Below are 20,011 nucleotides of genomic sequence, written 5' to 3'. Positions count from 1 at the left end.
CAAATTATGTACATAAAGCTGGGAGTTACAGCAATCTTGCTCAAAGGTTTTGTTTTTATAGAACTAACCAATATAAAAAAAAAGGTACATTATTGTTCATGCCAACAATATTCTTCCTTTTTTTTTTTTGCAAAACTTAAGGATGTTGGAAATGGTGGTTTGTGAATAGTCACATACCAAACTAAAATTACTCAATCTTAAATGAATACATAAAGCAAATTTACCATTGTGGCATCCTCTAAAATGTGGAACTACAAGAGACATACCCCTCTCATCCCAGTCATTTTCTTTTACTTTTCTCTTTGATTTCCTTTTTCTGTGTCAGTCCAAACACATGCAGTTGAGACTACTTTGTTTTTTTATAGTGGGTTCAATTGTTAAAGGCAGGCACTCTAACAACAGGGTAAGACATGTCTTCAGAATACCATTTCAGTACAGTTTTTTATTACGTCTTCGCTCCATTTATGCGCTGCAGAATAAGAGGCAAGTGCCATTCGCGATAGCACTCGCACGGTGATCAGGATACAGCCCTAAGAGTTTTAGCTTACAGTAAGAATAAGAGGTTTGTTAATAAAAGGCTTTTAAAAACACACTTCATGTCTTTTCCAAATCAAGTAATTTAAAATCGGTGATTTACCCAAGTGTAGTAAAAAAGTTTACTACACAATAGAAAATAAATGTACATTTCAAAAGAGTAGCAGAGTTGCACTGCATACAATTTATTGTTAACTTTCCTAAACTTAAAGCCACAGATTCTGCAGCTTTTTCAGCGGTGGCCTTATGGGGGAAAATAAGTTGCAAGTAAGGACTGCCAACCAAAACAAGTTTAAAATCATTTTTTTTGCAGCTTAGTGCAGTGAATATTTTAAATTTACATTAATTCAGGATATGTACACATTTCCAATACAGTTCAACCTTAAAAGAAAGAAATGCATCCTGTACCTTTGAGGTCTGTGTCACATGCACTTGAACCTTACAAATGAGTTACACTGCCACACAAAAGGAGTTGGGTATCGGGAATCGGTAACTTTGCTGAAATAGCTGCATATTCCCAACAAGCATTATGAACAAGCTAAGAAAATATGGTATTTATTTATTTATTGGATTTCTTAGCAGATGCCTTTATCCAGGGCAACTTACAATTGTTACAAGATATTACATTATTTTTCATACAATTACCCATTTACAGTTGGGTTTTTAAATGGAGCAATCTAGGTAAAGTACCTTGCTCAAGGGTACAGCAGCAGTTGCTATCAAAATCAGTCCTATCAGGGTGATACCTGCCTGTTTGACAGTAGGCAATTTGACTGAATTTGCTAGGTGAATTCAAATTGACTGCTTGCAAACAGTGTGCTAGGAATGAGTGAATGAGATTAGAAGCAAAACACAGAACAGCGACTTTGATATTAATTAAAAGCTCTAAAAAGTAGGATTAACTTCATTTGTTTATTTCATTCATTTGTTTTCAGTAAACAATTACATATTTTTCAAGAATGCAGTTTTAGAAATGTATTTCAACAGTGCTTGAACTTAGAACACGGTTCAAAAGAAGTAAAGAGAAATAAGTACTTGTTTACCATGATGACAATTTATTCCGGGGGGGGGGGGGGTCTTATTCTTACTACAATTGGCTGCAAAAACAGGGCTAACTAGTGACTGGATGTTTTTGTTGGGTAGGTTTTCATTGTGCACAGGTTTCCCCAATAACTAATACAGGGTTCATACACTTTTTCCAACATCAAAATTCCATACTTTTTCCATACTTCCATTTGTTTTCCCCAGACTTGTTACTTAGTTTCTACTAGTTTTTTGATAATTATCCACATAGGCAGGCAGAGCATTATATATCCTTGATCCAGAGCAGAAGTTGCACCTGGTTTTCTAAAAGTATTTGCCAGAACCTGGAGGTGCATATCTAGCAAGAGACAATGCAGGTACGCAAAAGTAAGATACAATCTAAGAAATGCCCAATATTTGTAGCATTATTTACAAGAGAATATAAAAGTTGTATACTGCAAGTATACTTGTGCCAAAATAGGAAAGTATAATGGGGTACCAATAGTATACTAAAACCAGACAATTTTGGCACAAGTATACTTGCAGTATACTACTTTTTTGTAAGGCATGATATTGGATTCTGATCCAAACTTCTTTATACCCCCGGTTAAATGTTTAACACTGGGAGGAGAAAAATAACAAAAATGAAATGTGCACGCATTATATTAAACATACAAGTCAAATACTAAATACAGTACAACCCTGCTATAACAACCCTGTTTGGGTCCAAAGCCTTTTGTTCGCTATAGTAAAAAGGACAACCCAAAACGAACAAGCTGCTGGAGTAAAATTAAGGCAGTCATCTTGGATAAAGGCATTAACTAAATTAATATTAGTACTGTTTTTATTCTTTGATTTTCTTTTACAGTGTGTCACTACTACCACTTAATAAATAATAAATAGCAATGAGATTGTGAATAAGAAAGTAGAATTACAAGTACAGTACCTATTTGTGGATACTGGATTCTAAAATAACAAACCCACACACACACACACACACACATTAACAAAGTCTCAGTTTTGTTTCCTTAACAAAAAAAAAGGGGGAATTATTTTCAGTCTCCCGTGATACTAGTAAAATTCCAGACTTAGACTCATAAAGGAGACATGGTTTGTTTATCAAGCATTTTCAAGCCATGGAAAATCAGTTTGTCATTTTTCCCCATACTTTTTCCAGACTTCCACACTAGCGTACAAACGCTGTGTTTTATACCATGGACAGATGTGTGCTACAGGGTAACTTGCACACTTTCACATTATTTGGTTTTGGAGAATCCTGAAAAACTAGCAAGCAGACAGTGTATGATAAGTCCAGTTAAAATGCGATCTAATGTTCCGTGATTAAGTGCCACAAAACTCCACTTTGAATTCCTGTTTCAAATTTAAGGGGAGTCATAGTATTTTATAAACCTCAAAATGTCATAGCTTGGATACTGGGTATGCCATTGGAAACTAAAACTTAAAAGCAACAGTACAAAGAAAAAGGATTTCCCACTGCAGTAACCGGAAGCGTGTTTCTGTAACTCCAGGAAATGCAACAAAAATATGTTGGTAGATCTATATAAAAACCAAAAAAAAAAAGCCATAACAGGTTGGGACAAAAAAAAACAAAAAAACCCTCAATTCAAAAGAACTTCCCAAAATTCTCAAAAACAGCTTTGTGTTATTAAAATTCCAAGCCACTATTTTTTTTTTTCAACTCAAAACAAATCTCAAAATCAACACCATTGCACGGAAACTCAAAACTTGGTAGGGTGGTAGGCACCTAAGGGAAGGTGTGTCGGAGCGAAAATGAAAGTCATTGGTCACATGGTGTGGCGGCCATATTGGATTGTTCGAGAATTTGACAAATTAAAAAATCTCTTCTCTGAACCGGTTTACAGCAGAGATGTGAAACTTGGTGCTATACCCCCCCCCCCCCCTAGATTTAGGGTTGTTCAAGAGAAGGTTGATCGGTCACATTGTTTAGTGGCCATATTGGATTTGTCAAATATTCAAAATGACTTCTGAAACGTTTATGCCGATTGAATCAAAACTTTACACACATGGCCTTTGCAAGGTTCTCTATAAAGTTTGTTCAAAGCAAGTCGCTACATAAAAACATGGCCGTCACAAGCCAATCAAATTTCAGCGATGGTCAATTTGCATATATTGCAGTGTTTATGGTACGATGTGGTAGAGTGATGAAAATTCATACAGTAGTAGAGGACTATAGTAAATTAATGTCAACAAAAGAATGAAGTTGATTGGTCACATGATTTGGCAGCCATATTGGATTTTCCAAGCCAAATTTTTGTATGTCTGTAAAATCAGTTGCATGAAAACTCAGGAAACTTGGTGGGCACCTAAAGGGGCGTTCACACCGTTAATTTCAGATACTCCATGTGGTTTCTATGTATATCAGTACAGCTTTTAATTTTCTAAAACGACACCCTTCACTTGTTTAAAAGAATGCCAGACAATTGTCAAGAATTACCGTAAAACTTGAATTAAAAACGCCTCTGGCGTTTATTTACAATATTTGCGAGCAGACCCGGCATGTATATTAGATCTCTAGCTTCACATGCTACATGCGGTCATTGAGAAGCCGCTAACACACAACCTTGTAGCAACATCGTAACTCAATTTAAACATTCCAGCAACTTTGTTAAAAGGTTGTGTGTCGGTGGGGTTAACCAGTGCATATAAAAAGACCGTAATACTTTCGCTTCGCAAAACGTTGGAAAATGAACAAGCAGAAGTACAAATTTGTATTTAGAAACTGAATTAGATCTACCATTGTTAACACTATGTAACACAATTTTTGTTCCTGGGTAGTAAGTGTTATTTCCTAATTGCTTATGCCTCAAAAGTATAGAAAATGGCTATTCCCCACAAACTTTGCTTTTGTGACCAGGACAGTGATATTTTGAAATTTACCTATTTCCAATGAGAAAACAGGCGAATTTGTGTCTTTGTTCACATAAAGTCAGAAAAAAACATCATATGAATCCAAATTAACATGTATTTATACTAAAGTAATACAAAAATGACTACAAAAGATTTAGAAGCGAGTAGTTTTTCGAGATTTACGATTATACTGTAAATCACTTTCACAAATCAGCCCCCAAATGTATGTTCTCGTTATACTGTCCTTGGTAGCAGCGTTCAAAGTCCAGTATATCCTGGTAGAAGCGCGCGCCTTGCTCCTCCGAGTACGCTCCCATGTTCTCCTTGAATTTATCAAGATGAGCATCAAGGATATGGACTTTGAGGGACATCCTACAGCCCATTGTGCCATAGTTCTTCACCAGAGACTCAACCAGCTCCACATAGTTTTCGGCCTTGTGATTGCCCAGGAAGCCCCGAACCACTGCGACAAAGCTGTTTCAAGCCGCTTTCTCCTTACTAGTGAGCTTCTTGGGGAATTCATTGCAGTCCAGGATCTTCTTTATCCAGTGGCTCCCACTTGACGTTGTTCCTCCCCACAGAGAACTCAGTCCGCTGTGGCCAGTCCCACCTGTGGTAGTGCGCCTTGGTGTCCCTGCTGTCCCAAAGGCAAAGATAGCAGGGAAACTTGGTAAAACCACCTTGGAGACCCATCAGGAACGCCACCATTTTGAAGTCTCCTATGACCTTGATGCCATCTCAGAAAAATGCAGATATGTATCCACTTAGGCAGCTGGAACTAAACTGAACTGGTGGGCTTAAGGCCCCTGTATTTATATTACTGGAAAGTTCTAGAAGTTACTCCAAGTTTACTCAGCACTGAATCTATCTGGAATGTTCTGGAAAATGGGTAAATTTCAAAATATCACTGTCCTGGTCACAAAAGCAAAGTTTGTGGGGAATAGCCATTTACTATACTTTTGAGGCATAAGCAATTAGGAAATAACACTTACTACCCAGGAACCAAAAAAAACAACAAAAAATTGTTACACGGTGTAATAATTAATCCGTTAGACAGCCCTGTAGATATCAGAACACAGGCTACACTTACTGCATAATACGAACTTCTAAAATGTTTTGATATGATTCCCCCACAATAAAATCACTCTCTGCGTGGCATGCACATGCTAACCAATCACAAGCGTCCCCACAGAGCGTGCTTTTAGTCGCTGATGATGAGGAGCAAAGAGAAAGGGCTTCTCGGAAAATCAGTGCTGCTGAGGAGAGCGTTGATTTGGTGGCCAAGAAGGGCGCACCCTCTGTCGTATGGCAATATTTCGGCTTCAAACCAACTGATGTTATCCAAACGCAAGTCTTGTGCAAAAAGTGCCTCCGAGTTGTTGCGACAACTAGAGGCAACACAACTAATTTATTCAATGAGAGAGGCTTTAGCCACCTTGGGCCTGAAAGAGGAGAAGCAAGTTTGCATCACTACTGATAATGGGGCAAACATGGTCAAGGCTATCGCGTTGTATGACTGGACCAGGCTCCAATGTTTTGACCACAAACTGCAGCTTGCAATCGGTAAGTGTTAGGCTACATGTTTTTAAGGCACTTTTATAATTACAATTCTAATAATTGAGCCTACTCATACATAATTACACAATCATAAACATCCTATTCCATCTGCAGCCTATGGCTGCCTGAATAATGTTATCTTAGGTTATTTAAGAACTCAGCTCATAATAGTAATAGAAAATAGGAACTCATAATGTTAATTAATGTTTAAACCCTTTGCGGTCCATTTATTCAGCGCGTGTCAGACGCGTCAGGTTAAATTTATTTTCATGCAGTTTATTTTAGACGCGCTGTTTAAAAGTTCCCCCCCCCCAGAGCAAAACATGTTTAAAAGGCACTGCATATCAACAGTACACTCAGTACTGGATCTCCAGCCCCACCCCACCTTTTGTTCGCTATATTTTTCACATATGCCAATAAATAGTCGTGCATACCGATCAATCATCTCCTGATCACTCGTTTGATCACCAAACTCCTCAATAATGCGATCCAAGTCATTATTTGATTACTATAGCATCTCAAAAAGCTCTGCAAATGTCTGTGATATTCTCTGAAGTTCAGGGGCAGTCAAAACAAACGTTTGACTAACCAGGAGCTGGTGGACATTGTTTTATTTAATTTAACATGAAAATAATGTTGGAAAAGATTTGGTTTTGTATTCAGTTAGCACAGTATGTATTTATTCCTATGATCTCATTTTAGAAGAGATGTTCTCTACCCTGACACTTGTTTTAACCATGTCTGATTGCATTTTTGAAGTTTTCACACAAGTGTTTTGAAAATCGCAATTAATAATCGCAATATCTGGCCAAAAAAAAAAAATCGCAATTAGATATTTTATCCAAATCGTGCAGCCCTAGACCCTGGCTTTGCCGCCTTTGGTATGAACAGGGGGCTGCGGTAACATGAAGCAACGCACAAGGAGGCAGCATGCACATCGCGTTCGGTGTGAACGCCCCTTAAGACAAGTTGTGTCTCTTAAACTTATGCCAATTGAAGTGAAACTGTGCATACATAGCCTTAGCAAGGCTGTCTATTAAATTTGTTAAAATCAAGCCGCTACATATAAAAAAAAAAAAAATTAAAAAAAAAACCACACACACACCACAAATGGCCACCATGAGCCAATCAATTTTCAGCTATGATCAATTTGCACATATTGTAGTATTAAATTTATGGTAGTGTTGTAGACTCGTTAATCTTCATTAGAGTGGTGTTGGAGGCCTTTGGGAAGCTGTGTCAGAGCAAAAACTAAAGTCATTGGTCACATGGTTTGGCAGCCATATTGGATTTTTCATGAATATATTGGCCAATTTAACAAAATCTTCTCCAAAACCTCTTATGGTACAGATATGAAACTTGGGGCACTGTGCCCCGCCCCTGTGTATTTTTGTGTTTTATGTTGCATGGTGCGTGTGTTAATGTTGGTGTATTGTAGTTGGTACACGGGATATAATGCGGGTAATGAGCACGAGTGTTTAAAATGTATAATTGTATTTGGGCACGGGGATTGCACTTCACGTGCATTTAAAGTATTTAATATGTGATCACAGGGTTGTACAGAATTAGTTCACGTGTTGGGATTCAAGTGAATAATTAAATTAGTAGTTGAATCCCGGCACAACAGTATATATAGATGCACGTTTTACTCACTCGGGGTTGTGTGTTCGTGAGCAGAGAATGGGTGTGGAGAGGAGGCAAAAAACTAAAAAGAAATCATTGCTATTGCGCGCTGGAAGCACCAGTGCGGTACTTGTCTATGTACTTTGGCCAACACGCCATTTTGTTTGTTCAGTCTGCGTTTTCTGTTTTGTTCAACCTTTTTATTTGAAATAAACCGGCGCAAGCAAGCGCCTTAATCATTTCACCGTCCTGTGTGTGTTTCCTTTCCTGGGTCTGACGTCACTCAGCCAGCCTTGTCGCAGGCACATACTACCCTTATGGCCTATATTTAGATTTGTTCAACAAGTTGAATGGTCACATGGTTTGGCAGCCATATTGATTTGTCAAATATTCAAGCCTCTTTGTCTGAAACCGTTATGCCGATTTAAGCGAAACTTTGCATATATAGCCTTGGCAAGGTTGTCAAATTTGGGCAAAGCAACTCTACATAAACGTGGCCGGCGTGAGCCAGTCAAATTTCAGCTATGGTCAAATTGCACATATTACCTTGCTAAAGCTCAAATGCAAAAATTGTTTAGAACTCCTTGAGAGTTTACACAGTGTCAGTTACTCTAGAATACACAAATGAACCCATATATTTCTACTCAAAACTTAACCGTGACTTTTGACCTCTCCATAAGGTCAAAAGCAAAACTAGCTTAACTCCTTACAGAACACTGGTGTTGCTTTAAAATAAGCTGCTTTCAGGAGACCTACAGCTGTTCATCACTGAGACAGCACTTTCCATTGCTTTTGCCCGATGAAGTTTTTGAATGCAGCAGAAAAAGGTGCTTCTTTCTAACCAGCGCTCCTTTTCTTTAACTCCACACTATTTCCGCCTGTTTCACTGTTTTCATCTATGTATGTTTAACTACTAGATAGTTTGTAATGCATACATATAACAAACTATTACAGCACAACGTATGCCACCTAAATGGTGAGGCCATCCCTCCCATTAAACTGTATTCTGTTGCTCATCCTGCGACACTAAAAAAACCTTTGAAACTGACATGATACGGCACATTCCACTCACTCATGTACCTCTTACACCTCCATTTTTGCAACTGACAACATCATGGTCTCATACATTGTCACATGGGTGTCCTGTTCATGCTCCCATTCCCCTTATTCATGTTATGATCAATGCTAATGCCGGCCCATCACCCCTTCCTTCCCTTGCAAAAGACTTATGCCACTGACCATCTGCAATTCCACACAACAAAGTTATAGGGCATAGATTCTTATTACTGCACTTTTGGCAGTCATTCTTTTATGCACCAGTGTCTTACGATTGACCACATATACTTCCCTAACCCCCTACCCAAACATGTGGATGCTACACTAGACATTGGTCACGGCAGTGGAATTCATAGTACAACGTGATGTTGGTGCCACTATTATGCATTCGTCTACTAGACCTGCATAAGCAGTGCTGAGATATACACGACCTCCGGCTCAGCAAAAGAAATGCTGCTTTTTTATTTCAAATTACTGTGGAGAAACATTTTCTGGGCTCAGTCTGGAACGACAGGGGTAAGGATGTGACCACTGCAAATGAAAACCATCTTCATCTTTATCAGTTTGGACAACATCCTATTAGTTAAGAGAAGCAAAGTGTTACCTAGCAATAACCAAATCGATTGCATTTTAAGACATGCAGAGCCTGCCCACTGATCTCAGTAGAATGCAAAACTTAAGACAGCACCTGCAAATTTTTTTTTTGGACTGCATGTTAAAACAGCAACTAATACAAAGGAAAGAAAGTTAAGGTGGGTATGACACACATTTTATTTACATATATACACACACAGTGCAAAACATTAGGAACACCTTCCCAATATTGAGTTGCACCCCTTTTTGCCCTCAGAACAGCCTCAATTCGTCGGGGCATGGACTCTACAAGGTGTCGAAAGCGTTCCACGTTGACTCCAATGCTTCCCACAGTTGTCAGTTGGCTGGTAGTGGATCTCTACCCCAAATAGCCGATTGGATTGAGATCTGGTGACTGGGCAGGTTCACACACCCTAGTCTCCAAGTCACCTTGGATAAAGGAGTCGGTTAAATAAAACAAACATACATACATACAGTACACAATCCATGTCTCAATTGTGTCAAGGCTTAATCTTCCTTTAACCTGTCTCCCCTTCATCTACACCGATTGAAGTGGATTTAACAGGTTACATCAATAGGGGATCATAGCTTTCACCTGGATTCACCTTGTTAGTCTATTTCATGGAAAGAGCAGGTGTTCCTAATGTTTGTTTTGTACACTTGGTGTATATATAGCCCCCCACCCCACATTTACAACATACCTGGGATAGAACGTACACACACCGATATAAAAGAACCAGCATCATGGAACCGAATAAAATCGTATTAAATCCTGTTAATTCTCCTTTTAGTATGTACTCTGATAGTGCATACTTCCTGTTATGCACGCACCACGATGGCACGCAGTGGTCAGTGCTGTGCATATTGCGTACTCATAGGCCTATTTCTTGCTGTTTGAACGTGACCTTGCTCTCAATTACTGTAATTTAATGCAGTATCATCATGACCAGCACTAAACGATTGTCAATCACTTGACAAACCGTACACTATTGGAGAAATCTTAAAGGGACGAAAGCAGTCAGAATTATGTTGTCAGAGCTCAAGTTTAAAAAGCAGCAGTCACTGAGGAAGTAGTCCAAGGCCTGTCCACATTAGAGCAAAAAAACACCCCACAAACAGAGTTCAAAACCAATTTACCTGAACCCAACAGTGTTAGAGAGGGCATTTGCACAAGGGAAAATCTGGGGCAGATAAGACATTCTTTAAATTTAAGTCAAAATAAAGACCTTTAACCTGCCAATGTGGTGTGATCTAAGAATTTAAAAAAATGGTTTGACATATTACATTTTGTTTGACTGTACCAATGGAATATGACAAGAATAAATCAAATCCTCCTGTATTTTGAATTTGGTCTTGTCTTTTCTTTATTCTCGTCTCATGTAACCAGGGGGATTATGGCAACATACCACCGCAAAGCACTAGGGGATATCAAAGGATACTGTGTAACCAGACTAACAGTTCATGTCCAGATTACAGTTAAACCAGTTTATCTAAGCCAGTTATGCCGACGAGAGTTCAAAACCTCGAGTAGGTTTCAAACTGTTGTTGAACTCAGTTATGAACAGTGTTTAGTGAGGAAAACGCTAATGTGGTCAGGGCCGAAAAGACTTAATAGCATACAGGCAATGATTACTCTAATGTCTGACTTGTATATTATTTCTATAATTTTACTGTATTCGTTTATTTTACCAATTACAGTACATTACATGTTTTTTTTTTTTATAATTCATTTAGCTGACCCTCTATCCATGGTAACAATTACTGTATTAAATACAGAATGATACACACTGTATAGTAATGTACAGTACTAGTTACATGTTGCATTGTTTCTTCTGCAATAAGCCTTTATACTACATACATTGTATGTGCATTAACCAATTAGTACTGTAGTAGGTTTAGTCTTTTGTGCTGATTTGGTGGGTATGTGCATGTACCTGGTTATTACATACCTCAGTTAACACTTTAGTCCCAAGGCAGCACGTTGTATCAGTTTCACACACACACATATAATTATATAATGAACAGAGTTCTCATGTTCGGATATTCGTTCAATTTAAAACATTCTAGAACATTAATACAGGTAAAAAATAAAAACATAGCTATACAGTACAGACCGTCACAAATTGACACTACATTTATTGTATTTTGCCAGTACTGCATGTACAGTTGTAATTTACCTATTAAAATACAGTGAATTAGCAGTACAGCCATTGGGAAAAAAGTTGCATCCCCCTATATAATTAAATCATTTTGCTTCAGAGTCAAATGAATCCTGTGGAATACTATGTTAACATACTGAATTACATACCCAGTCTTCATTTAAAAGTAGGAGGCTAGGCAAGGGGGATATGGGGGTCCTTCCCCAGCACGGGTGCAGGTGGCAACGTCCCCCACCGAAAACCAATTTCTGGGTTTTGCAGGGGTCTAAAACTGCATATCCTGGGCCTAAATATGTGCCTTAAAAAGGGACCCAAAATTCAGAAGTAACTCTCTTTTTATGATTTTAGGTGTCAATTTAAAAAGCAAGTAAAAAGTTGTGTATGAAAAACTAAAATTACAAAAAAGTCATACAAGAATTTTAAAACCACAAACTTGTCTTGGCACACAGTGCATTTCAAAGTAAGCAAACCGTTTGGTTTTGCAATAATAATTTGCAGTATTACACAAAAAAAAAAAGTGGTGAAAGACAGAACTAGACACCAATGAAAAATTATATTTGGAGGCACAAAAACAAAACTGTCACATTATAGATACCAGAATATCAAATGACAAGAGAAATGTGAAGCAATTTCTAAATTAGACATAAGAATCTGTATTAATCGGTAGTAAATTTGATTACAGAAAAGGCAAGCCATAAGCTGTATTTTGTTTATTTTCCCCCCACGTACTCCATTTTATACAAAACACACATTAAGTTTCTAAAAATATTCATGTAACCAACCAATCCTTACATTTATTGGTCTTTCAAGAGCGAGTATACATACCTTCCCATGTCGTGGTTTCTCATTAACTATTGAGTAAGGAGAATACGCAAGTGCAATAAATACATGTAAAAATTGCGCTTGAGAGAACTTGATTTTACAGTTGACATGTCTGTTGCATTTTCTGTAACCAATGCGATTTCTACATTAAGTTGTGTTTAGTCAGTTAACTGTTGCTTGATTAAAATACAAAAATAATAATGATGTATTGGCATTTACTTGAATGTAGCTTGAAAAGAAAGTCTAGTACATAAATATCAAGTTACAGGTATATGAAATGGAAAAACATGGAAACTACTTCAAATGGAAGAGTAATGTTGAAATGGAAAAACACTGGTGTACAAATTACACACAAATGGTTTTGGATATTCTTTATTCATTTCAATACAGATTAGCACAAACCGACATACCACTTCTTTAGGAGATTAGCATGAGCTACTATAGGAAATCTGGAGCAGCTTCCCTTTTTGGCTGGTGCTTGCAGTCTGCCATAAAACACTGCAATACACAGGTTACTAGAAATCACATTCATGTTTATGTAGTACCCTGGACAAGGGTAAAAGTTATTAACGTAAATTGTATACACTATAAGACTTTCAACATAATACTGTTGTAGCTCAATTTTGCCAGAACGCGTCGCCACTCTGATCGATGAGCCAACTATACAGCTGGTACGTGTAGGTGACAGAGTAAAAAAGTTTCAAAGTGAAAGCAAAACGCAGTGTTAACTAAAGATGTGCATGACAAATATTTTGACTATCTAATTCCACAGCTGTCGAAGTGGACTAATCGAATAGTCGCTACCCTCCCCCCCCTCAAAATGAGATGTACATTAAATACGAAATAATGCAATGTGACAATTATTGCAATAAATTCAGAACTACTTTAAAATACTTAAGCTAACACAACTTTAACAACTTTGTTAAACAAACATTAGGTTAATGTAAAAAATACCTTCCTATTAGGACAGACGGAAATGCCATAACAGCAGCAATAACATAAGCATACCTGTCAGCTCTCGTGTGAGACGAGTATTTTGCAAGCGTTTTTTTTACCGATATTGTCACAACCTTTTCCGTTAATTACAATTTCAAATGAACTATAAAGGTTGTGACAATTTTAAAGTAACGATTGCTTATAATATATGGGCGTCTCCCGTATAATTTGTATTCAATTATTAATTTAATTTCCATTCAATAGTTTAGCAATGTGAGCTGTAAGGCAAATGCCTTAACATTAGCATCCTTGTGGCAATAATGTTTTTCGGTCATAACGGCGAAATACAAAATGTATTCGACTATCGAGCTAATTTATACAATCCACTTAAACTAAACTATTCTTTTCCCACGTTTTCAAACCACACTCAACATAAGACGACCGGTCTACGTTAAATCAAATTGTAAACATACCTGTGCGTTAGAGTTCCAGTCAATAAAAATAAATAGCCTCTATAGGCAATAGCTTATGTATGTATGTATGTATGTAGCTAGCTTAACATTAATAAATAAATGAATGAACAAAAAGACCCGAGTGGCATTAACGCACTAGCTTTCCATGGAAGCAAAAAAAATAAAAAATCCTAACAAACTTTAGAAATAATTAGTCTATCAACATCCATCATCATCATGTTCACTTATTCTTGTTAAAAAATAAATAAATAAAATAAAATCAGCATGTCCACATGGTTCGGGAGAAGACGAGTGCGCAGTCTGTTGACCATCAGGCCCGCAGCCGAGAAAACTCTCTCAGCTGGTACAGAAGTTGCTGGGATGCACAGGTAGGCTTTCGCAAGCCGTGATAATTTCCTGTACCTGCTTTCATTCACCTTCCACCATTGCAGAGGGTCTTCATAGGGAGAAATGCACTCATCTTGTGTGTACTTTTCCAGTTCCGTTTGCAGAGAGTTGTGGCATCTGTGTAGTACTCATAGCCGAATAAAGTAGCCACAGCAGAATCCTTGTCAGAGCGTTGTTGCTTTGCAGGAGGTCCACTTGCCTCTGATGTACCTGGTTCCTTTTCTGTGGTATCAGTGTTCTCTGGGAGACTAAAGTAATTCCCCAACTTTATATCTTTGACTGCATTCCTGACCGCATCCTCTGTAAACTTCAGGTGTTTGTGTCTGGGGTCTAGAAATGAAGCGATGAGCGCCACCTACTGCGCTGTTTGTGTCTTCGGGTGCCAAGGGGCGCTTAAGTGACTGATACCATTTTTTTTTTTTTTTTTAAAAAAAGACTTTTGTGGACTCTCCTGTGGTAGAAATCAGATGCTTGGACAGCAGAGTGGAAGTGACAACGTACATCATAGAGATCGATACCTCTGACTCGCCACACAAAGCAGTTGTCGCGCATTTCAAGGCGCGTAACTGGCAGTAGCTCCTCGATAACGTCCCAACTGTTGTCAGCCAGGTCAAGTGTGCGGGCATCTGAAAGCTTTGTGTACACCCTATCAGACAGGACTGCGACAACTGCCCATCTCTGTTCCTGCAAGCGCTCAAACATGTCATAGATTGAATTCCATCGGGTCCGGCAATACTGCACCAGATGGTGCTCAGGCAGAGTTTGTTGTTTTTGTTACAACTTCAGAGCCCGTGTAGCTATTGCACTGTGATGAAAATGTGACACAAGGATGGCTGGCTGCATCGACTACATTATGTATGGCACCAAGTTTAAAGCCATCGTTGAAGGCGAGCTGCAGAGTGTGTGCAAAGCAAATTCGAGTCCCATTCAACAAACTCTGAGTTTGCTAAGATGATGTTGCTGGCATTGTCGTGAACACAGGCAGCGATTTTCCCCCGTAAACCCCAATGGTCTACAGCGGTGTTTAACACATTTGCGAGATTCTCTGCTGTATGCCTCTCTGGCGTGGCGCGAGTCTGTAGAACTACGCTTTTCATTTCCCAATCCTCTATGAAATGACGTACGACTCGGTATTCAGTGCAGTCCACGCATCTGTAGTAAATCGCCACCTTCTCAGCCTTTGACACGTTTCTGCGGACAGAAGCTGCTGAATCCGCATGCATTTTTGAGTCGAGTTTCTACTTGTTTTTCGTGCAGGGACTGTGTATTCCGGTTCCACAAATTTCATCAACTCCCAAAATTCCCTCACCTTCAACAAAACTTATGGGAAGCATGTCCTTTGCCACCATATTAGCAATATGGGCTGATGTTTTTTAGCACGTACGTTGTCACACTGACGAGGCCTCACTGCAAAGGATGCAATGGCGGTTTGTTGCAGTCCTCTTTCCTTTTCTGTCGTTGCTAGCGTCGCAGAAGGGTGTTTGGCTTTTAGGTGGGTTAACATACCAGTTGTAGATTTGTGGTAGTTTAATTGCACTGCACATATTTTACACTTAACAGTGTTTTCATTTACTTTGTCAACGTATTTCCATGCTGAACTTTTCTGTGAGGAAGCCATCGTTAGCTGAGGTACGTTCTAGTTTAGCTAATCACAGACAAATAACAAATCCCACCCTCCAGTCAATCTTCATTACCGCTACATAGAGCCAATCAGCAGTACAGGCTTTAAAATAAACTCTCTCTATAATCTATATATCTATATATCTATATATTTTCTTAAACTTTCGAATGTTGGATTCACTTGTCGATAGGTGCCATAGTTATCAAATAGTTGAATGTTCGACTATTCGGTCTCACCCCTAGTGTTAACCTATTCATTAATGCCTACATTTTATACTGTATATTTTTGCACCATGCCTTTCAGCACCCTAAAGGCCTAGACACACCAGCGCTTTGCTTCACTTCCTCCCCCCCCCCCCGTAAAAAAAATAAATAAAAAAAAAAAAAAAAACCACACACTATAGCATTTAGCATGAAAATACCCCCCCCCCCCCCCCATCTCCATCCCCCGTTGCTCTTGCTTAATATACTAAGAAAATATAGCTGTGCTTTGAGGAAGACATGGTAAGTGTGGATGAGATTTGTACTGTACATAAGTTTGAACACATTTCCATTTGACTAACTTCTTAAAGGGAATTGATAGTCCTAAAAATAACGAACCTATGTCTTTAATCATCAAGTGCTGTGCCTATTTAAACAGATAGATAAAATCACAGTATGTGTATGCATACGTGTACTTCACCTGCATTTTGTTTGAAAACTGTCAATATACTACTTGACCACAGTTTTACAGCAACTGATTATGCAAAGAAATCTGACCAGTACATCTTGTAGCTCAGTGATATTTTCATTTAAGACTGAACCAGCAAAACAAAAGCACATAAATAGTCATATTCATTAATTGCGCAATGCGAATATCATTTCCTGAATTAAGTGTACATGTTAGGTTTCAGATTGATCCAAGTCAATACAGAAGGCATTTTACAATGCTATAACTCACTATTTCGTACACGTAAGTAAAAAAAGAAAGATGTTCACAGAAAACGCAAGTTGTTTGTTTTAAAAAAAAATAAAAAAATTCATAACTGCTGTATGGTTACCGGCAGTACAGTTCTGCCTTCATCACCAACATCGCTTGTACGCCCAGAAACAAAACGCCCTCAGGAGAACGAATGTTTCTCGACTTACATACGTAATGAATTGTGAAAATAGCTGCTATTTTACTGGAAGAAAATTAATATTGAATATTATTCACTGGGAAATACAAGCACTATAAACTTTTTTTTGAAAACTGGTTTTAGGTGGCTCATCTGGCCAAGTAGATGGCAATTTAGCCAGCTGCTGGTACTAAAATTGGGGTGAATGCAGTTTAAAAAATAAAGGGAAATGTTACCTATAACATGCATTTCTTTCAAAACTGCACAACTAATGTAGCTTTTTATTATTTTAAAAATGACCATCATTTAGCAGACACATCCAAGAGACTAGGGGGTGAACTATACATCAATAACTGCTGCTGCAGAGTCACTTACAATAGAACCTTGGCGTTACGCCTCATCATAAGGACAGAGCAAGGGACTTGCTTAGGGCAACACCCTTTCTTCAACCACTGGGCCACCAAGCCTCCTTAACTATTCACTTTATGAGTGTTGGCTGGGGTGGATGTGCATTCCTAAATCTTTCCATTACTTTTAGCTTTGTGACAACTGGAATGAACTAAAAACAATCCTCTACATATCTGAAACAACCAAAATCATCCCTTACACCTCTGGCAATTACAAAAAAAATGCAGTAGTGCGTGTGCCTCCAACAGCGTTACAAGGCATCTGTTTGTCGTTTTATTATAGAGCAGATAGTGGAAAAATGGACTTGGCAAACTTCACTAAATCTCTTGCCTCCAAAATGATCTGGATATCTACAGGCAGCAGCTGCCTCCTCCTATTGCTGGCATTTCTTATTTCCCTGGAGCACTTGCGTAGCTATTTCAAAAAGCTATACTGGTTAAAGGTCATCAGCTGCTAAACCAAACCTACCTACACAGTGTTTCACCTAATTTCACAGATTCCTTTGAAAACACATTATAAAAAAAGTGCATCAGCTTTACAGCTTTTAAAATCACTGGTGCTGTGAAATCCCACAACTGCTGTAGGCCAACTCATTCTCAAGCAATGTCAACATAAAATGCAATATTCAATTTAGAACCCAGGGGCATACTGTAGCAGAACACATTTAATAAGGAATTGTTCTCCAATTAACAAATAGTATGTCCTACCTTGTTACTTATTTGTCTAATATTACAATAAACGTTCAACTATTTTAAAACTAAAAAAGTAGTGGTAGGCAACAATATGAAAATGTAACATCTATATAACATTAAGAGGTTCACAGAGTTTTACATTTGAAAAACAATACTTAATGATTCTTTACTTCATAACACCCATGGAGTAAGACAGTCAATAGTGCCATAACTTAACACAGTGCAAATAGCGTTTGGTACCCAAATGCCAATCAATTAAATAAAACGTATACTGTGTGGTGTTTCTTTGCCTATGAGGCGGACAACAATAGATTCTAGATAGATATGTTGTCAGAGACTGATCTAAACTAAATCGAATATTAGTGGGTATACACTGTATAGGAAAGACAGGCAGGACAGAAGAGGCGGAGAGGTAGCGCTATACATAATAGTCTTGAAGCCCAGGTGTTAAACATGGACAAAGAAAACAACGCCGAATCAATATGGGTCAGAATGGACAGAAATTCAAAAGGGCATAATAGAAGCATGCTATAGGACTACCAAATTCAACGACAGGCAAAATAATCTGTTACACAATGACATTAGAAACGCATGTAGCAAAGGAACAGCCATACTAAACTGGGAGATCTTGTCTAACTAACCTGCTTGATTTTTTTGAGGATGCAACAATGGATAAGTTTCAAAGCTTATGACATGGTTTTAGAATTCCAGAAAGCTTTTGACAATCCTGCATAAAAAACTAATCCTCAAACTGAATGCAGTAAGGATTCAAGGAAATGCATGCACATGGATTAGGGAGTGGTTAACATGTAGAAAACAAAGTACTGATTAGAGAAACCTCAAAAATGGAGCAAAAGTAACCAGTGGTGTACCACAGGGATCAGTATTAGGTCCTCTGCTATTCATCGTGGTCACCAAACCAGACACAAGGGCTTTTGCAAGGCAGAAGCTTCGTAAAATTACTGCCACATGATGGGTAGGCCAACTGTTCAATACAAACGATTGAATATGCCCAAAATAATTACAGAACAGTTGTGTACACAATACAGCTTGAAATTAACTGTTCCATGCACTAGCCACCAGAGCTAGTGGATGGAAATTCACCAGCCTCAGACATTACCAGCCCAGTACAATGTTGATATTTCACTAAAAGAGGTTTTAAAATGTGTGTAATATATTAAAACATAAGGGAACAAAATAAGCTGCAAAAACAAACTTCCATGACAGCACTATCTGTAGAACCATCTGACAGCAGACAGAAACTTTGCACCTTTTAATTTTTATCTTGCAGCTGCCTTCATTCTACCTCTGCAATGCAGTGCATAACATACTCTTGCTTGTCATTCCTGTAAGTATGTAGATTTAGCTCTTTGTTCACCAACCCTATAGAGAGAATCAAATTCATTCCAAAATAAAAGAATTTCAAAAAGATACGCTACAGAACACAATTCCATATTTTACTTTTTTTGTAAAAGGGAAGCCATTTTTTACATTTAGTGGGATGAATTCAATGTTGATAGACATAGTACAAATGTGTAATGTATAACACACAACAAGACAACAAATACAAACATTTCTTTTATTTTGATGGGCTGTAGAGTATAGGCTACATTAATTGAGCAGTAGTTTACCAAGGAACCTGTTTAATGGTAGAAAAACAAATTTTGAATATGTGACGGTTAAGACGACAAATTAAAACAGTGACATACAAAAACGAAGAACTTGTCAAAAGACTATCATTTCCAAAAATCCAAATAATTTTTTCCCCCCCAAACAATAGTTAGATTCCTTTAGAATACTGTTGCACATATGTAGATAGGAGTTACTGAAATGTCGCATTAGACTGCCCATACAGCTTTGGATAATTAATGTCAGGAGTAGCTAAAAAGGTAAGATGGTTTTTTTTTGTTGTTTTAAAACAAATGTTAATCATTCAAAAGTTTACTTATTAGCACATCCAAACAAATGTCTGAGACCGGTCTCTCCTGCTTTCTGATGGCATGTACATTCCTGAAAATTACTTAATTTTTCAATGTTGGCAGCCTTGAAAAATTTCAGTGAGGTTAGAGCTCTCACTGGTGTAGATTCTAAAAGGAGGGGGCTGCCTTTGCTGCAGAGATCCCCACTCAGTGTTGCTGGCA

At 38.1% G+C, this 20,011-nt stretch overlaps 1 protein-coding gene across 12 annotated transcripts in view; it reads right to left on the bottom strand.

Moving 5' to 3' along the window:
* LOC117420917 (ELAV-like protein 2) overlaps window positions 1-20,011 on the bottom strand; it is a 76,236-nt gene that overhangs the window by 30,190 nt on the left and 26,035 nt on the right. The gene's annotated exons all lie outside the window — the stretch shown is intronic.

This window comes from Acipenser ruthenus, chromosome 1 (assembly GCF_902713425.1).
Source record: "Acipenser ruthenus chromosome 1, fAciRut3.2 maternal haplotype, whole genome shotgun sequence".
NCBI lineage: Eukaryota > Metazoa > Chordata > Actinopteri > Acipenseriformes > Acipenseridae > Acipenser > Acipenser ruthenus.
Note: the sequence above shows the minus strand (reverse complement) of the source record. Positions and strands in the feature narration are given on the sequence as shown.